Below are 21,133 nucleotides of genomic sequence, written 5' to 3'. Positions count from 1 at the left end.
TGGAGTAAGTAAAACCCATGGATTTAATGGAGACTCCATGGGTAACAATTTTGGGATATCCTTTATTCTGAGACAGGGAAACCTAGGCCCACATAACTGCAAATATCTTTTTTGCTCTAGAATTTATACATCAGTAAGAAGAGCACAGGACCAGAGGAGGTGGGAGAGATGAGGTGATATTTAGCTAAAGCCAAAAGGTTATGAAGAAAAAGAGTGGAATTTGTTGGTTCTATGTGTTGTTTGTGGTTTGGATTTGTTCAGGTTGGTTTGTTGAGTGTCGTAGTGAGAGGGACGGGTTTGAAGATCTGATCAAAAGGAAGAGGACAAGAGGGGTGGGGACAGAAAAGTTGGTGGTCAGTAGAGAATGGAAGCTCCTAAGTACCCATCAATGGGAAAGGGGACAGGGACTGCCCCAGCTGGGTATAAAGGGCACAGAAAGATTGCCATTTTCTCGGAGTGTGTGTGTGTGTGCTTGGCTCTCGGGGAGGAAGACACGCCTGGCTCAGCTGAATCCTTACTAATAAACAGTTTTCTTTTGCTTGGATGATTTTCTCCCCTTTCATTGTACTTAAAAGTTAGTGTGTTTCACACAAAGGGAAAGGCAAAAAAAACAAGACAAATGAGGTGAAAATCAAAAGACAAGTGAGGTGAATGCTGAATGAGGATATGGTTCAGTTATTTTCTCAGCAACCTGGGTAAAGGTAGAGTTGGTATCTCCTTTTTCCATCAGCTTTAAATGGCTGCTTTCTTGTCATTATTGCTATCTTATTTAGTGACATTCTAGAGGCAGGTCTGAAATGACACCACAACAGCAAAGGCTACTGGAGCAGAGACATTGCTTTGAGAAAACTCTCCCCTGCTGGGTCTGTCTTCTCCAGCCACACTGCTGTCACTGCAGAGACACAAGCAGGTCTCCTGTGGGACTTCACAGCAGACACATTCTGCTGAAGGGAGTGGCTGCAGCACACTGTCCCTTAGTTGTGCCCTTCCCTGAGGTGTTCCCAATGCCCCTCTCCAGTGCAATCCTCAACCAGTTTGTTCCATGTCTCTTGCTGCCAATTTCCTGCTCAACAGCCCACCTCGGTCACCCACCCCTTTGGACTGTGCTTTCTACTGAGCTAGTCCTGCCAGAAAAGCAGCTTTAAACACACCTCTCAGCAGGCACTGATCCAGATAAAGCACATCCATTCCCCTCTGCCCAGGGACAGTCCCCTGGACATCTGGCAGCCTGCAAAATCTAACACCCCGTCAGGGTCCAACACATCCTTCCAGCCCAGAGCAGGAATGCAATTTGTTTTGTTAAATCTGAAGTAATTCCTGCAGATCCTTGGCTTTCAAAGGCCAGCGCTGCCACTCTGGAGGGAATCCTGTGACCCCAAGCATTTGATGGTGAGCACACCAAAGCAAGAGGTGGCTATTTCAGCAGGAGAATGGCAAATGGCAATGTTGTGCCTTTGTGTCCCCAGCCTTCCCCCTGTCAGCAATGGCAGCTACACTCCAGCACAGCCCAGCACCTTCAGCAGAGCTCATTTGTGTTGCTCAGTGCACATCAGCACTCCCAGTCCACCACTCCCAGCAGTTTGCAATGACAACAGCACCTGCACACTGAGGTGTTTTGATGGAGGCAAGTCTGTCACAAGCACACACCCTCTGCAAACTTCATGATAAACAAAAAGGAAAAGAGCAGGAAAAGGCTACCTTGGGACGAGTCTCACTCTTGTCTAGAAATGGGCCAGTTCTGGGCAGAATACTCCCCCCAGGGCTGGCCTCCTTCTTCCTGCTGGGAAACTTCTCCCTCTGGAACTTGGAGGGAAGCAGCTGAAAGGCAAAAATACACCAGCTGTTATCTCAGAGATGGGCTTGTTCAGAAAGGCTTCTCTTGAACAAGTGGCACTGGTGAATAACTTGTGATCACAGCCACTAGGACAGTCCTGGGAGCCCTAGAAGGTTCCTGCTGAAATCCTTAGCATCAGTAAATTAATAATACAGAGTGCAATACACATACTCCAGCCACATGGCTCTGTCCCATTGGCTTCTCCCTGACTGGATGTGACATGGTTGGGGATTTCTGCTCCTTGGGCATTTGTTTCCTCTTACGTTCCCTTGGATTGAGGCAGTGACCTTTCCAGAGAATGGGGAGGAGCTCTCAGAACTGCCTGAACTCCATCCCTGCACAACACTCAGAACTCACAGCAAGGAGATATCGCTGCTGGCTGAGTCCAAGAGATGCAAGAAAACAAAGTTGTACCAAGAGGGAGGTGCACAGGAAAGTGCCCAGGTTTTGGTTCTCCCTGTTGATTTCTCTACCTGAAGAAAACAGAGGGATCTCCTTGACAGAGCCTCAGCACTGGGGCACCTTCAGCCAAGGGAGCTCCAGACAGCAAGGGACCTTTGTGGCCCTGGCTCCAGTCCTGCCCGCAGGGCTGGCTCTGTGCCCACACAGGAGCTGGGAGAGAACAGCTGCTCTGGAACCTCTTCCAGCTGGGACACCCCGTGGCTCTCAAGGCTTTGGGCAGAGTTTGAGCTTTCCCCTCCCACATGCCCGGGTCCCCAAGGGCAGGATGGTCAGAGCAGCACAGGTGAGTGCCCAGCCTGACAGAAGGAATTCCTGGGGCCAAGGGAAAGGGACAGAACACATGCTCAGGGCTTCAGCTGTACATTGGTTTCACTTGGCTCCGCTGGCACAGCCAGGCAAGGCACAACTGAAGCATCCCACAGTGTTCCCTACTGCACCAGGACAGCCCCCAGCAACAGGAGCACGGCACAAAGGGCTGGGGAGGGGCTCTGCAGCTTCACAGCGCTGCTGGACAGCAGGGCCAGGGAGAGCAGGGACACCAGGGCACTTGCCAGCCTCTGCACAGCCCCAGGGGCTACTCACAGTATTTGGCTTCAGCCTTTCCCTCAGCAAAAGACGAGGTGTTGGTGTCTTCTTCTGGAATCCAGATGCCATTTCCAAGGGATGATGTCACAGATGGGCGACAATTCCTCAACACAACTGGAAGGAGCAACAATGGAACTCTGAAAATCCACAACCCAATTCATGGCACATGCAAGGCATATACTGGGGCTAAAAAATTTGATATGATTTGAAAGTAGCCAAGTGCTTGTTTGGCATAAGTAGCTGGTATTGTTAGGCCTCTAGTTGGACTTTATTTGAACTCTATGGTTGCCTTGTGCAATTCAAAGATGGATCGTACTGAAACCTGAAGCTCAAAAGCTGAACATTAATAAGAGTTGACACAGACAAAGCTGTAGCTTCAATATTACTTAAAAATAGCTAGAGTGGGCCTCCTCTTCTTTAGGCTAAACCACCCCTGCTCTCTCAGCTGCTCCTCACAGGACTCGGGAGCGAGACTGGAATGTTATGGCTAATGGCTGAAATCCCATTATGAAGGAATTTTTGCCTACTCTGACAAAACGGAATAAAGAAGCTGTGACCACTGAAGCCTAGCCCTCCCTGAAAATGCCTCCTGACTGGAACTTGGGACTGGGAGTTAAGCCACCTAAGGGAACTTGAGACAAGATCAAGGTGACACCATTGTCCTTTTAATTCAGGTCTGGGGAGAAGTGAACAAGGCTCATTGAGAAAAATGTATCCACAACAAAGCCAAACCCAGCAGCTCTCCTGAAAATCAGCTCTGTCTGCCTTCAAGCTGGGCAAGGCATAGCCACAGACTCGTCTGCTGAGGCCAGGTTTGCACACAAACCTCCCATCAACCGAGGGGGGAGGGGGAAATTTTGGGGGTTTAGCACAACCTCTGGTAAGGGGCAGTGGACACCCATCCTCCCTCAGACAAACGGGCTCAGCTCTAAAACCCCCCAGCCCCAGAAGGTCACAGCCAGGGGACATTCCCATGAGGGGCAGCTGAGGGGGTGTCATAACCCATCCAAGACCTCCAAAGTGCCCCCAGACCCATTCCTGAGGCCTTGCACCAGACAACTGCATGGCATGCAAAGGAACACAACAGATCTGAAAATCCACAACCCAATTCCTGGCAGGCTCAAAAGGATAAACTGGTGCTAAAGATTTTATATTATTTGAAAGTAGCAAGAGACAGAGTCCAACTTGCCCCACCCCAAGGAGGTGCCTGTACATGCAACTGAACTGCTGCATGAGGAGAGTGGCATGATCACATCCTCTCTTTCCCTTTGGAATTCTCTTTCAGAGCATAGATGTGACAAAACCAGAAAGTACAACTGGAGCCCATCTTTACCTTCAAATGAAATTCACGACTCCTCGCTGGCAGAGACCAATGCCCTGCGAGTTCAGGGCTGGCTGGCAGAGACAATCTCTGTGCACAAGTCACCTGGGGAATCGCTGGGTGCGGCCGTGGCAGAGCCCAGGCTGCCAACACCCAGCCCGGAGCGCTCTGCGCCAACTGAGGCGGCGGCGCCGTCACAGCCGCTGTGGCCGCGCTCGCGGTTCCCCGGCAACCGCGGCACCCGATTGTCGGGGCCGGGCCGGGCCGGGCACGCCGGGCGGGCCTCGGTCCTCCCTCCTTCCAGCCCTGCTGCCCCCTCGGGCCCCGGGCGCAGGGCGAGGAATCCGCTCCGGGGCCCGCACCGTGACGGCCACAGCGGCAGCGCTCGATATCGCCGGGGCTCGGGCCCAGCCCCGCGCTGCTCCTGCAAAAGGAAGGCGGCGCCGGGGGAACCCAGGCTCGGACACTTCGTGTTCAGCGCACACAACAAGTGGGAATCAGCCACTGCAGGCAGGAACAGGCACCTTCTCCTTCTTCCTAGGGACACACAAGGAGCAGAAGGCATTTCCTGCTGCAATGGTTTATCACCTCATCAGCAGCCAGCAATTAGGGCTCCAGAAGACTGACATGATCACATCCTGGATTTCTCTTTGGCATTCTCTTTCAGAACACAGATGTGCTAAAAGGAAAAAAAACAACAATATTGATCAACCTCTATCTTCAAATGAAATGCAAGACTGATTTTCAGTTGTAGTCCCAGCATTGTAATAAAAACACACACTAGAATCAGAATTGTTGCAATTTCCTGCTTGCAGTAAACTCGAGATTTTAATACTTTTTCTGAACTGATCTGGAATATATAGGTTTATATATTGTAAAGAACTTAGGGATTTTTAATTACTGCATACAGCTTCATGCTGCTGAGCAATAGCACAGATTGAGTGTGTCTTCAGCAGAACTGGTTTTTCTTAGTGGAAAGACTTAGAAATGAAAAATTTTTTGAATTAACCAGAATTAAGAAAGTACTTTTGAAAAGAAGGGAAAAAAAGACCAACCCCATTAGTTTATGATGTTTCTAAGTCTACTGCTCTGTGCAGCCTAAGGAAGCTGTCATGGAATAAGGGAAGAGAGATCTTACAGCCATGTTATCCATAAGGGTGTGGAAAACCTTCACACAGAGTGCCTGCACGGCCGCTTTACAGACTTGGAGACAGAAGAGCAACACAGGATTGAACTAAGACAGACAAATATCCAATTCAAGCCAAATGACAAGTTATTTTCTTGTCAGATGGGGCCGCAGACTGTACACTGCTCACCATCCTGGGGGTTCAGGATGTCCTGCAGCATGGCTGAGCCATGAGACTTGTGGAGTAGAATTATGAAAAGGTGAAGCACAAACATTTCTTTTGCACCTTTATTGCGTTACCAACTCAGTTTAAATCTCTGAAGTAGTGGTTAGTTTCAAGAGCATTTCCAACCACAAGTTTATCTGAATGTCACAGCCTGTATCTGTAAAAAAATGCAGTTCTTTTTATACTTCAGTGGTGTAAATAGCTCTGAAAGGCACAGTTGGTTTTCAACACATATTTGAGCTTCGATAAATAGGCATCACGTCCTTCAGGGTGCTTTCTTAAGAATCTGAGCTGTACATTGATGACAGTGGTTACAATCTAAACCATTCCCATATGTCAGGAATATAATTCAGGTGTTAGGATGTTGGAATATTGGAGGACAGAAGACAGATGATGGACTTTGGACCTTGTTAACATAAGACATTTGATAACAGGATCCTTTGGCAAAAACAAACGGAACTTTGAAAATTAGACCTAGATTGCAAGAATATTAAATCAGACAGGTTTACTGGAAAAATATAATCCCATTAAAATCTGCAAGCAAGGGATGTTTTTATATGCATGTTTGCATATGTGATTTTAACCTAATCATTGTAGTGCACATTACTAGTCTCCATAAAATAGTACATAGGTCCTTGTATCCCACAATAAAAGCAGATTCTGGTCACCGAGTCAGTCTCCCCGTCTCTCTCCATCGCTGACACTTCCCTAATAAAGAACTTTTATTCCTGCTCCCATATTTTTACTGAGAGCCCCCTTTAATTTCAAATTTTTAACAATTCAGAAGGAAGAGGTTTACATTTTTCCATTTCAAGAAAGGCTCCTGCCTTCCTTAGCAAACACCTGTCTTTCCAAACCAAGACACAGGAGCCACCTGTATTATACATGTAAATACTTAACACAAAAAACCCCAAGAGCCTCAAAAAGGCAAAACAGCTTGGTAATTCATTGAATTATTCATTGAATTCTCATCCTTCTGTACACTTCAGCTCTGCTGTAAACTTCAGAGACATTTTTTCACAAGCTTCTAACAAGTTACTCTGGATCCATAATTACTGAGACCAAATGGAGTCCAAATGCCAGGTGGGATTACTCTTTCTCAAAGCCTGGAGTCACACAGAATGGAGCAGTACTTAAATCATCCTGTGCATCCCATACACATAACAGTCCAGTTACTGACCATCTGCAATAATTTTTTGACTTTTGCTACAAATTACCTTCAAGAATAAACTACAATAATACCTTGAACCTGTTTAAATTCAGGGACGGCATTGCAATTACCCTAAAAAATTCTAAGGGTACCTCGTGCTGTTGCAGTGATACAAGAGAACTGTAAGTGTGTATTACTAGTTGTTATTCATATTAGGTAAAAATGGCTCAGCTCAGCTTTGCAAAGCAAGAAACAAGTCATGGAGAGTTGAAATGACGGAGTTGGGACAGTGTAGCCAGTCTGCTTTTTGTGAGAGATGCTCTTAAGCAGTGGCAGTAGTAATGTCCTCATCTCCTGTAACTCTGCTCCTTGTGATCTACTATCCACCTCTGCTATTTCTTCTGCTCTTTTTTTTCTGTATTTGTTCAGCTGAGTACCAAAAGGAAACACAGAACTGCAATGTTACTACCAAAATAATAGATTTTTCTTTCAAACTAAAAAATACTCAAGCTTTTAGAAAACACAACAGAAGTGTTAGCAAGTATAAACAATGCAAGCTCTTGAACAGTATTTTTACATTATACTACATCTGCCAAACAAATGAATAGTAGGGCCTGAGGAACAAGGATATCAATGAAGTTTGGTTAAAAGGGCTTATTTTGGTCTCTAGGTGGTAACTGTCATCATCCTGATGTAAATACTTCCCGATCTATTTAAATTCTCCTAAGCTATATTATTTTGCGATCAACTGTGATTTTTAAAATTTCTCTTGTACCCATCACTGAATTATCTGAGCACAATCTCCAAACAAGACAAATGCTAAAGTAGCAAAGGGCTGCAATAACTGAGCAGCCAACAGGATAAGCCATATTGGCATCACTTGGCTTTGCCACATCCTCTCTGAGTGCTTTTGTTTCTTTTCTGCTTTGGTTTAAAATGAAACACATTTTCACTACTTCTGACGACTCACCTCTGAAAGAAAAAGGCAGTAGCTGTTTTTGGCAGGGTGAGTTGCATTTGCAAATTGGCTCACCTCGTTGGTAGCAGAACTGCATTTTTTCTTATCCAAGGCTCAGGGCTGTCCCGACTCCGAGGGCGGCCGTGCCCTGAGGCGCCCGGGCGGCGCTGCGGCTGCGGCGTCTCCTGAGGGGCCGGGCCGGGCTCTGCCCTCAGCTCCGCGAGATCCCGGCCCTCAGTCCGGCGGGGCCTCCGCTGTCCTTCAGCCCGCAGATCCCGTCCTTCAGCCCGCAGATCCCAGCCCTCGGCCCGCAGATCCCATCCCTCATCCCGCAGATCCCATCCCTCATCCCGCAGATCCCATCCCTCATCCCGCTGATCCCACCCCTCAGCCCGCAGATCCCATTCCTCAGCCCGCAGATCCCATTCCTCAGCCCGCAGATCCCAGCCCTCGGCCCGCAGATCCCACCCCTGATCCCGCTGATCCCACCCCTCATCCCGCAGATCCCAGCACTCAGCCCGCAGATCCCACCCCTCAGCCCGCAGATCCCACCCCTCAGCCCGCAGATCCCACCCCTCAGCCCGCAGATCCCACCCCTCAGCCCGCAGATCCCACCCCTCAGCCCGCAGATCCCATCCCTCATCCCGCAGATCCCAGCCCTCAGCCCGCAGATCCCACCCCTCAGCCCGCAGATCCCACCCCTCAGCCGCACAGCGCTCGGCACTCGCCTCGCCTCGGGGTCTGCCCGGAGCCACCCGCGCCGCTGGATCACAGGTACCCGAGCCGTGCCCCATTTCCCCCTCGGGACTCCCCAGCCTTCCCACAGAAGAATGCAGCTGCTGTTTCATCTTTAGACTGTTGCCTTCCAAGCCCGTCCTCCCCCCGCTTTATTTTAGATTTTGATATGTTCTTTCCCTTTTCTATTTGGGCTGATCTGGGGTGCTTGCTAAGGCTTCAGAGTGGAGCTCTGATAATGAGCTGTAAATCACACACGGCCCATCTGAGGGAGGAGCGTGCGAGGGAGCTGGAATAGGCCAGGACAGCCCCGAGTCCTGTTCCACAGCTCAGCGTCCTCCCGGCCTCAGCTGCTGCTGTGGAGTTTGGTTTGCACAGGACGCCAGCAACCCGCACTTCTCCCGTCTGGGCTTTGCTCCCTGGGTTTCAAAGGGTAAATCCTGCCCAGGCTGGCTGGTCTACTGACCGTGCCAGCCATGTGCTCTAGTGCTGCTGAGCACACACGTTGGCAGATCTGCACTTCTCCAGGAGTGGTTTCTGAGGTTTGATGCCATGTTACTGGGTTATTTTCCATAACTGATGGAGAAGAGTTTGATATGCAACATTTGGCAGCTGTTTGTTGAAGCAAATCTAGTTGTTTGCCTTTCCACCTTGCTCTGTGATGCAACAACCAAGGTGAGCTATTTGCATCTAATTAATGTAATCTGGCTTATAAATATTATTTTGTGTAATTCCTGTAGGTTGTAAACTCAAAAAGATGCAGGTAAAGGTCAAGATGTGTCCTTGTATACATCCAGTTTTAAACCCCTTGTGCTTCCTATATTGCATAATTGTATAAACATGTAGGAAATGAAATTCTTCTGAAAAGCAATTAGCTCCAGAGCAAAGTCATTTTTACAGCCTTCCTTTTGTTTGGATGAGTTGTGTTTTTTCTTAGGCTGGCAGGGTGGTGGCAGTAGGACAAAAAGAGGTGAGGAAGGCTGGCAAGCTTTTCCTTGTTGTGGCAGGGTTGGATTTGCAGGAAAATGAAATGCACGTCTGTTATCACTTCTGAAAGGCTAAAGGGAGATGAACTCTCAATTCTCACTCTCTAAGGGAAGCAGCAAAGGAATGGGAGCAATCAGTAACTCCCAAGAGAAAGCAGGGCTGGCTGTCTTCATTAAGATGACAGTGATTCTGCTTTGAGCCTTTGCTCCACTTGGAGAAGGAAAAGGAATCCATTCTTTAGCTGCATTTGCCACTGATTTAAAGTTTCTACCTGGAGCAAAGTAATTTTTGGAGAGATTGTAAGAGGTTGCTGTGATGCTTGCATCAACCTTCTCTGTTTGGGACTTGGGGCATGTTTGAGGGAGCATCTTTCTGCCTCCAAAGCTGAATGACCCTCTGCTGCTCTGCTCTCAGAGGCTGCCCCGTGGGGTTTGTGAAGAAGCAATGCTGTGGGGTTTTGTGGGTGACATGGTCCATGGAATGTGGCAATGTCTTTGGTGAATTTCAGTGAGTTCTCACTGTAAGGAACATGTCTCTGTGCTCACTGCCCTTGGTTTGATCAGTGCTGCCAGAACAATGCTGATGCTTTAGTGGCTCCTTGAGCAGCAGGAGGCCGAGTGTTTTTGAGTGTTCACCCCCTAAGGAACGTGACTTGGTCTTAGTGCCAGTTGTTGGCTGATGGCAAAGTTGGCCACTCTTGTAGGGAAAGTTGGATCAGCTTTGTTGTGATCAGTGACACGGAGCAGGGGATATTCTTTACTGACAGTGCCCCTCAGGGATAACATGGAACAACCTGATTTCTGCAGAATGTCCACTCTCAAAAGATGATCACCTGGTAGTTACAAATGCAGGGCTATTATAAAATGCTGTATTTCCAAAGGAAAACTTTGCCATACAAGAATACATTCAACTGTGTGTGTGAGGTGACATAGTAAAAGCAGAAAACTGGGAAAAGTGCATTTCAGGAATATTATGTCATTTACACTGGATATATTATAAACACTGCTAATCTGAACAGAACTGAAAGAACTTTTTCCTTGCTGCTGTAGAACAAGAACAGAGATGAAACAAAAATGAAGACTCAAAAGGTGCAGATAAATCAAGTGTGGTAAGATATCTAATATAATTTGTCAATATAATCTGCATCAATTTTAAAAAGTTTTAGTAGACCACTGTGATAGGCCTGTTGTGGGGTGGTGAGCAGTTGGGAAAACATGCTTTTTCCTAGTTGCCAAATTTTGGATACTGTCTTGGATATGCAAAGGGTAAATCCAATGCCAAACCTACACACATAGTAAAACACACAACCACAAAGTCACTTTTTTTTTTTTTTAATTTGCTAATATTTATCCACATTTTTATTGTATTTTAACTTCTTTAAGAACCCTCAAACTTTGTAAGGGTTTGCAGTAAACAATACCTTCTGTCACTGTTAGAAAGAATTATCAACTAAGTCTTTTAATGATAGCCCAAAGACTAAGAAGCAGATTTTCCACCTAGGGTTGTATGTAGGTGCCCAGAGAATATTTTGTGTTACATCTCCAACCACCTGACTGAGGGCTCTGCTGCTGTGCTGCATGGTTTATGTCTCCTGTACCTCAGTACCACGGAGCAGCCTTGTGCTCTTGGACTCTTTCCGTACTACTCCACAGATTTTCAGCTGCACTCCAAATTTTATTTGCACTCTGAATACTTTAGTGGCTGTGTATTATTTATACTTAATGCACCTTGCAACTTTGAATTTAATATTTAGTAGTTTACATCAGACTTCCTAAGAATTACTAGTAATTAAAGGCCAAAAATATTAAAAGGAGGCTCTTAGTCTGCAAATGAAATCATGCTCAAAGAACAAACTTTGGAACAGAAATATTTCTAGGTTTGTTGTTTGTGGCTGAATAGAAGTGATGTCGCTCTATTTTGGCTCACTTCCCCTCCTTTTTAAAAATACACATACATAAAACATTTTGACAGGTTTATTCTACTACTGATCAGATGAATAGATTGAAAAGATAACAATTTTAATGAAGATTTTTGTGTTTGCTCCTAGATATGAAAAGAGATCAGAACTTACTGCTTGAATGCCTTAAACCTCAGATGGACTGCACTCAGTCTGAGCAGGAGGCTTTGGTCACTATCCATTCCATTTGCCAACAAAACAGTAAGAAAGGCTTTTCCTTAGAAACAATGCAGTCATTTCTGTTCACCATATATGCCAAGAAACTGGTGGGCACTGTAAAAATGTCTAAAGGACATAAAGCTTGAGATGTTGGAAAATCTTAGAAGCCTTTCATTTTGCAGAGAAACAGAAGCAAAAGTTTCTGTTCTTTTTTCCTCTTGTAGGTGAAGCGAGCGAATACTTTGGAGAAATTGGTGGTTTGATGTTTATAAATGACTTTGCCAAGTCGAGTGCTCATTGCATGGTAAAGGAAGCAGCTTTTATTTACATTGGGGATTATTCTAGAGAGTAATGGTAATAAAAATAACATTGTTTGTATTTCTGAGTGCCCTATGGCCCCCTGCCATTACTTGTGCTCCTGCTTTGTCTCCATTTGCTTTTGGTCTCACCAAATGAGATGACAAGATTGTCAGTTGGAGCAAGGGCAGTGAGGGTGCCCCAGTTGCCCTGTCCATGCCCAGATTTGAACAGTGCCTTGCTGACTTGTGCACACAGCGTGTCTTTAAGTTACCAGACACCTGCACTCCCCCTCTCCCTCAGCAGCAAGTGTTCAATGACTCCTGGGTTGTTCCAAAGCTTGCCAGGGTCCTGCTTGGTGTAGAACTCACTGCAGGGGGAAGCCCTCAGGCACTTCATAGTCCTGCCTGTCTCTGCTCCCCACATACTGGCCACAAGTGAGAATTAATAATTTAGGATGATGAGTAGCTTACTTTAGGACTTAATGGTTGTCACTTTTTGTTTTCAGTGTCTTGTCAACAGACTTTGTGTACTTCTGCATTGTTTGAAGACCTCAATTGATTTTTAATTATAAAGAATTCTGGTGTGAATTTGAAAAGAATGTCTGTTTCTGTCATCTTAGTACTGGTGTTAAATAATGGTAGGTTGAGTTTTTTTCCGTGTTACAACAACACTCCTTCTCTGTTTGCCAATCTGCAGTCCAAAATTTGGAACATTCATTAAGCAGTGTTTTGGTGAAGTGAATTTATGAAGATGAATGTTTGCATGGAACTGAACCTGAATTGTCAAGGTAGGTCATTGCTCACTGGGATTTCCTTAAACAGCAGAACGGGCTTTAGTTCTAAAAAGATAGTTTGCAAATGCAAACCTATCATTTCTGAGAGTGTCTAGAAAGAGAGAGACATAGAAAGGTTATTTACCAATATGTTGATGTGATTTTGTATTTCCTTCTGGGGAGGATATGTGCTTAGGAAAGGGAATGTATGTATGTAAATTCAGCTTGCTGTTAAGGTTTTGTCTGCAGTTGCATTTGTCTCTGGAGTCTTGTGTGTGTTCTCTTTTAGGAACTGGACAAAGCTATGTTAGAGACACAGGCTGCATCAGCCTGCTGCTGCAGTTGTTCAGGTGAACAGGGTTGCAGTTCAAACAGACAAATAATAGGCTGGTTAGCAGCTATGTTTCCTTGACTATTTGGGACTTGTTTGCATTTTCCCTAACAGAACAACTCTCTCTGAGAAGAATCTGTCAGCTGTAAACACTGATCCCTGCTATCAGCTCTGGTCCTCAGTGTGCAGCACTCTCTGTGCCTGTGACAACAACCTCCAGAATGGGACGTGTTGCTCTGAAAATTGTGGAAGAAGTTCAAAGATATTCTCCAAATCGGTAACACTTTGGTTTCATTTTTACCGTTCAGCTGAAGTTGATTTCATTGCATTTTGATTTGGGGTAATTTGTTTTTCCTTTTCCAGAAGAGAATCAAAACATTTGCAGTTGTGGTTTTCCCTATGCCAAAGAGTGGCTCAAGAGTTGCTCAGAGCCTGAGATAGTTCGTCCCATCTGTTCATTTCTTGGTCTCACTATTGCAAACAACTGTAAGTGCAGCTCAAGCTTTACACAGCTTTGCATTTGATAAAAGGAAGCTTAATCCAAGGGCTCAATGGGTTTTTCTTTCTTGTCCATCCCTACAAAGTCATTTGCTGTTCTTCCCACTTTTACTGTGACCACTGTATTCCACCATCTTTACTTACACTACGCTGTGCTCAAGTCCACAAATAGCCACAGTCTGCTTACATTTCATAGGGTCAGTAAAACTGTTCAGAGCTGTTCTGATTAAAAGTGTGTCTAAATTAAAGTCCTCATGATGTGACTGAAAACAATGACTTAGGTAGAACTCAGGCATGATGTTTACCATTTGTGTGCACATATCAGGGTCATGTTTTCCTGTAACTATTTTATATGCAGTTACTGCATTTCTTGAGATCAATGTATATCCAGCTTGTGTTGTATAAGAAATGTAATGACTAACACATGCACAGAAAAACTCTGATGGACTTACTTAGTGAAATGCTAAAATAATTTGCAAACTCTGTCTCTTAAATAACATTTTTTCTTTTTTTTTTCCACTAAGCAGATGTGCAGGAATATTTTTTTTCTATTGGAGGATTGGATACATTAGCCAAAGTTCTCCATGAGTTTATGCATGATTCTTGTTTGTGTCACTCCAGCATGAAACTTGAAGTGGTAGTAACAAAGACTCCGGATGCCTGTATTGCTACTAACTGCGAGTGGAAAGACATTTTTGATCTGTGGTAATTTTAAAATGCAATTTTTAAAGTCTTGTGCTGGTGGAAAAGTTGCAGAAATCAATGCTTAAAGGCAGTCAAGTTCTACACATCCCAGTGGATGTAGCAGTGCTTTTTAAAATTCAGAGGTGTAAGTGGGGAGTGATTCAGTTCATCTGAGGTGGATTACTGTCCCATTGTTGCTCAAATAAATGCAGTGAAATTTAAACCCCACTGAACATTAGAAGTGAGATGCTCCAGCCCCTGCTGGGTAAGTAAAGCTGAGCTCTGGGCCTGCATTTGACCAGTCAGTTTGGATCCTGTGGCTGAATAATAAATTGTGTAGCTTTAGGAAGCTTTAGTCATATAGAGGTGGAGCTGAACGAATGTGTTGTTTCTGCACAGCACACTCTGCTGTGGTTTGCTGGCTGGGCACTGCTCTCCTGGTGAGGTTTTGTGTTTTGCACAGAAGGTTTGCAGAAGCCCGTGATCCTGACGAGCCTGTGCTGTGGCCGTGGTTGCTGTATCTCACACTTCTGCCATAAGAGCTTCAAATGGAAGTTCTCAAAGTTGAAAAGCATCAGCCTGCACTAGTTGTGAGGGTAGTTTTGGATCAGCTGGGTGTGACAGGACTGGGCCTCAGCGTGGATGGTCCAGCAGTGGTGTTGCCAGTGCCAGGAAGGGCTTGCCCCCTGCTCTTTTCATGGCAGATACTCTGCGTGTCAGAGCTTATTCAGCTGTCTCTGGCTCCATGCTGGAGCTGATCAAGGACATGGAGAAACTCAGCAGGGATCTCCAGAAGTGGCATAGTGCAAAGGCCTCCTCATTTATCAGATCTTCTGCCTCCTCTCCATGGAGCACAGGCTGGGAGGATGGGCAGGGCTGGATTTGGGAGCAGCACAGGAGGGGTGGGGTAATCTGAGCTGTTCAGGGTGGAGCAGGGCAGAGCTGAGCTGGCCCAAGGCTCTGAGGGCTCTGCACAGTTCCCTCCAAACCCAGCATTTGATCCTTGGATAATTCCTGTACACTCATGATTGACTTTCTTTTCCTTCCAATTATTTTAACAAACTGCTGCCATGAGTGTTGTCTTGGCAGAGTATCCCCCTGTGTCAGAGCTGCTGAAGCTGCTGTCCAATGAGACACTGAGCACAGGAGAAAAAAATCAGTATTATTCTAACAATTGCACACTGTACTGAAGTTTGTGGTAAGATTTACTTTTTCTCTTTGCTGTCTGTCAGCTTCTCCTAAATTCTCATCCACTGACTCCTCCCGTGGTGTCATTTCATCTAGACTGGAACATGAGAGAGAGTTCTATTAAATAATACAATGTCAGTATTTGGACAAAAAGTTTTCTAGTATGTTCCATCTTTAAATTTTAAAGCTTGTTAGCAGGAAGTGTCTTTAGGAGCTTTGAAACCTAGACTAAATATGCAAGAATTCAGAGCTGGGCTTAGGTGTCCCAGGGAATAATTAATCCAGACCTAAAAGCTACTACAATCCAGACCTAGCAGATGGGTTGCCTTGAGCACCCATTTCATGGTCCTGGGCACATACAGCTTCTATCCACTGCTTACAAGGCCAGGAATGTTTGTAAAAGCCACGTAAGAGCATTGCTTTCAAGACACAGAAGCAGTTGGTAGCCCTGAAATGTTTTTGTCATGTTCCTCAGGGCTTGCCCAAGCATATCTGGTACAAATACAGCACTTCAGTTGGTATTTTGTGGTAGCACAAGAAAAGAGAAAGGGAAATTTATTTGTACTTCTGGTTTTTTTCATGTATGTTTAGAGAAACAAGAAAAAGGCCTTATGTTCCAAAATCCTGGTTGATTTTCATCCTCTGAGTGCCAATAACATGTTCAATAATTAGCTCAATAGGTCATAAATTTATTTTAACAGACATTTTTTCATGAAGAATTAGTGAAACAAGACTTAATGGAAAATGTCTTTTGAAAAGAAAAAACATTAAAAATTATTGAAAAATTATTTCAAAAGAAAAAAAGTTTCTCTTAAAATGTCAACACTGTCAAAATAAAAATGTTAATTTTTTTATTTCCTTTTTTAATTAAGTTTAAAGAAGAAAGAGCTATGTTTAGCAAGTTACCAGTTCTATGATTCCATATGTGAATGAGAGCACAATAAAAATTCAGCTAATGACATAAGAAATGAGGAGGAACAGATTGGCTAGACCAGGCTTAAACTACTAATTTTATTTTGCTAATTATAAGCCTTGAGAGTTTGATATTTCTGCATCCCAGGCCTCACAGAAATGTTGCATATCTACTCCAAGAGCAGGTGATGGAAGAGAAGAAATACAGGATTCATTATTCAAATGTTTCAGGCCAGAATTAAATGAGCTTGGAACTCCATCGAACAAGTGGTCTCAATCCTTCAGTTTTCTTACAGCAATCTGAGTTCCGGTCAAATCATCCTGTGGGATGTAAAGTTCTCCTGCTGTCACTGCAGCAGGCTTGGGTCTGGAATGAAAATCTCTCTTTCTACAGAAACTTGCAGCCCCTAAAATGACTGTAAGGTGAAGGTGTGTGGGACTGAAACCAAAGCTTTCCTTACCATGTCCTGTTCTAGAAGAGAACCAGCGTGAGCTGCTTCAGAGCAATGGTCTGGCACTCATGATTCAGGTATTGACAGAATCTCAGGACGAGGAACTCATCAAAGCTGCTCCTTTTGTGCTGCAGAACTGCAAACAAATGAGTAAGCTTGCTGTTACTGCTTTAAAAAGGAGAGGGATTGTTTCGATCTCAGTGTTCTGCTGATTCCCCAAGTGATTTTAACTGTGGCAGCTTTTTTTGTAATTCTGTATAGTCCAAAAGATGCTTGTTTTCTGCACAGAAAGTTGCCTATTTGTCATCAAGAACTGACTTAGGCTAAAAACGAGAAGTAAAAATTCCAACCGTGTTGCAAAAATGCATTTGTGAAACCTCTCCATGTAGGGCCAGTTCTTAAAAGCTTTCCCATCTCTAAATTGTGTGAAAAATATCAATACTGTCATTTAACACCCAGGGGATACTTTAGTCCTGGGGATGTACCACTAGAGGGAGAGAATAAACCAGGAGATCAGCAAGCCTGAAATCACTGTGTCTGCATTAATTTCCAATCTTAGGAAATCTTGATCTTGTTTTTTCTGAAGTAAGATGTATTTTTAGGCCCCATTTCAGTTTTTTTATTAATTATCTGTAAAATCCCTCCCATGAAACAGAGAGACCTTGTCCTCTAATCCCAAGAGTGTGGAGGGTGTGCAGTTGCTAATTAGGAAAAAACAAACGTGTACCTCCATTTCTGTGCTGCAAGCACAACTGAGATGTTTGTGTAAGGCTGAGGAGGTGTGGAGATTTGTAGTGTCCATTAATATGGAGTTGTTTTTTTTAAAAAGCAGAGACTGGTACTGGTGAAGAGCCCAGAGTTAATTCAATGAAAAAGCTTTTCTTTTTCCACATCATCATTGTGAAAACTGTTTCTAGGAACTATAATTGCAAGTTCACCTCTTGTAACTGCAGCTTATATTTCAAGTGTGTTTGCATTTATATATAAATCTAAGTTTTATAAAAATTGTTATTTTGTATTAAATTATTGGGGCTGTCCCTCAGCATACTAAAATATAGTAAATACCTTTTAAATGTTGTATTTAGTTGATAAAATTTTAAATATTAATGTTGTTTTATATTTTATAAATCTGAACAGTTGTCTGTGAAATTATATGATAACTCATTAAATGTGAACAATGCAGAAGAATTGGATGTGCAAGTCACAAAAAGACGTCTAGAAGAAAGCAAAAGTAATTTTATACAGAATAAACTCAATTGAAAAACAGCACGATGAGGTTGGCCTACTTACCAAAATAGGATAAAACTAATCACATCTTTCCAGAGCTTATGGAGAAAGCAAAAGTAAATCCTTAAGATAAGTTCAATGTGAGCAGAAAACCCAGGAAAAAACGTTGAATTTGTGTGAAACTACAACCTGCAATTTTTATCAGTATTGTAGATCAGCCAGAGTTACAGATGTGCAGAGAATGGAGGCATCTGTATTGTAGGAAGTATTCTAGTTTGTTGTAAACCCAGATTTTCTATGAGGTAGAAAAAGAAGTTGAATAAATTTTTAATTGCTGGACATTCAAACCTGTAATTTTAATATTTGGATGCATGAAATGCTCAGGGTTGTACAGCTGTAGGAGCTGATTTACTGATCTACCCCAAAGGGTGGAAATTATACATTCACTGGAATAAACATCCAGCAGAACACTCAACATGCCAAAGCCAGGGGCAGAGCTCCAACTCCCTCCTCTTGCAAAAAGCAAGAGCAGCACACCTTTCAAATAAATACAGGATAACCCTTTGGGGCATGCTTTATATGACTTCCATCTCTCTTTTCTCCTTCTAGAATGATACTCCTGCAAAAAAAAAAAAAAAATTTTTTTTGGAGAGGAACTGTCTGCACTAAATGGGAAGGTATGAATTAGCATCTTCAGCTTTTAAAGGGAAGCAACTGTTCTTGTGTATTTTCCAGGAAATCCCTCTTTATTAAGATTTTGATACTGCATACTTCCAGCCACTTAACACTGATTTAAATTGCTGGGCTTTGAAACAGTGAATAATTCCCACCCAGCTTAGTGGAAACTTGGAGTGATCAGTGATGACTGCTGCCAAAGATCCTATTCCCCATTTTATCCCAGAGTGCCCAGAAATGAACCATACTAAACTGACTCGTTCAGTGTGGCTCTAGAATACTGGTGCCATACATAGAGCAATGGATAGACCTGACATAGGTGCCTTTATCACCATCTTTTAAGCTTTCATAAATACTTACAGAAAGACTCTTCAGAAACCACTAAAGTCAAGTCAGCAGTTCAAGCAACAATCTCCTTTGAAAATCAGTGCAAATTCCTTTAACTGAGGGTTTTAGTGTGTTTTTCTTGCCTAATTTGCTGCAATTTGCTTCTCCCTTCCCTTCCCTTCCCTTCCCTTCCCTTCCCTTCCCTTCCCTTCCCTTCCCTTCCCTTCCCTTCCCTTCCCTTCCCTTCCCTTCCCTTCCCTTCCCTTCCCTTCCCTTCCCTTCCCTTCCCTTCCCTTCCCTTCCCTTCCCTTCCCTTCCCTTCCCTTCCCTTCCCTTCCCTTCCCTTCCCTTCCCTTCCCTTCCCTTCCCTTCCCTTCCCTTCCCTTCCCTTCCCTTCCCTTCCCTTCCCTTCCCTTCCCTTCCCTTCCCTTCCCTTCCCCTCCCTTCCCCTCCCTTCCCCTCCCTTCCCCTCCCTTCCCCTCCCTTCCCCTCCCCTCCCCTTAGACACTTATGGGAAGGTGTGGCAGTATGGAAGTCTAGAGCTTAGGCCAAGGCATTTTAAAAACCAACCTTCTCTGCTCTGCCTTACAGCCTGCTCCTTACAAGGACACATCAGAGTCCAGGAAACAGAGCAGACTGTAAGTATCGTCTTTTTCTGGCATTTTTTTTTCTGTCCTTTCTAAAACAGTCCTGCAGTTTCTCTTCAAGCAGCACATCTGACAGCTGGCAAATAAGTTTAATGAAGGGAAAGAGCAATGAGGAGAAGCTACACAAAAAGCCAGTGACCAGCTAGGCTATCCTGAGACTTCATGACCACCTTGTTTTTTTCCCCTGGTTGGCCTGAGTGCAGGTTTAGCTGTTTGATATACAAATTCAACTCTTTAGATAGCGGAAACAGCTCAAACCTTAACTGTGTTTGCTTTGCTTTGACCCTGGAGGGCATTTGTTTTGACTCCACATTCATTATTAAACTTGACTTGTTTCCAAACTGAAAAGTCCTACTGAATAACAGTTCATCTACTTTCACTCAAGTAAAATCTCACTTCTTGTCTCCTCTCCGAGGACTACCTCATAACTAGGTTAGAAACAAGTATTTTTTTTCATAAAAATCATTCTCTTAACACCTTAATTATATTACTGACTGAAAAGAATGGTTTAGATTGTAGCCTCTGTCATCAATGTACAGCTCAGATTCTTAAGAAAGCACCCTGAAGGAGGTGATGCCTATTTATCGAAGCTCAAGTATGTGTTGAAAACCAACTGTGCATTTCAGAGCTACTTACACCACTGAAGTATAAAAAGAACTGCATTTTCTTACAGATGCAGGCTTTGAAATTCCAGATAAATTTGTGGTTGAATATGCTCTTGACACTAATGACTACTTCAGAGATTTAAACTGAGTTGGTAACGCAATAAAGGTGCATAAGAAATGTTTGTGCTTCACCTCTTCATAATTCTACTCCACAAGTCTCATGGCTCAGCCATGCTGCAGGACATCCTGAACCCCCAGGATGGTGAGCAGTGTACAGTCTGCGGCCCCATCTGACAAGAAAATAACTTGTCATTTGACTTGAATTGGATGTTTGTCTGTCTTAGTTCAATCCTGTGTTACTCTTCTGTCACCAAGTCTGTAAAGCGGCCGTGCAGGCACTCTGTGTGAAGGTTTTCCACACCCTTATGGATAACATGGCTGTAAGATCTCTCTTCCCTTATTCCATGACAGCTTCCTTAGGCTGCACAGAGTAGTAGACTTAGAAACATCATAAACTAATGGGGTTGGTTTTTTTTTCCCTCCTTTTCAAAAGTACTTTCTTAATTCTGGTTAACTCAGAAAGTTTTCATGTCTAAGTATTTCTACTAAGACAAACCAGTTCTGCTGAAGACACACTCAATCTGTGCTATTGCTCAGCAGCATGAAGCTGCATGCATTTATTTAAAAAACTTAATTTCTTTAGAATATATAAACCTGTATATTCCAGATCAACTCAGAAAAAGTATTAAAATCTCGAGTTTACTGCAAGAATATTAAAATCTGGAGTTTACTGCAAGCAGGAAACTTGCAACAATTCTGATTCTAGTATGTGTTTTTATTACAATGCTGGGAATACAACTGAAAATCAGTCTTGCATTTCATATGAAGATATAGGTTGATCAATATTGTTGTTTTTTTTTCCTTTTAGCACATCTGTGTTCTGAAAGAGAATGCCAAAGAGGAATCGAGGATGTGATCCTGTCAGTCTTCTGGAGTCCTAATTCCTGTCTGCTGA

Source organism: Fringilla coelebs (genome assembly GCF_963513975.1).
Source record: "Fringilla coelebs genome assembly, contig: SCAFFOLD_43, whole genome shotgun sequence".
NCBI classification, from domain to species: domain Eukaryota; kingdom Metazoa; phylum Chordata; class Aves; order Passeriformes; family Fringillidae; genus Fringilla; species Fringilla coelebs.
The sequence above is the reverse complement of the archived record's forward strand: the minus strand, read 5'-3'. Positions refer to the sequence as shown.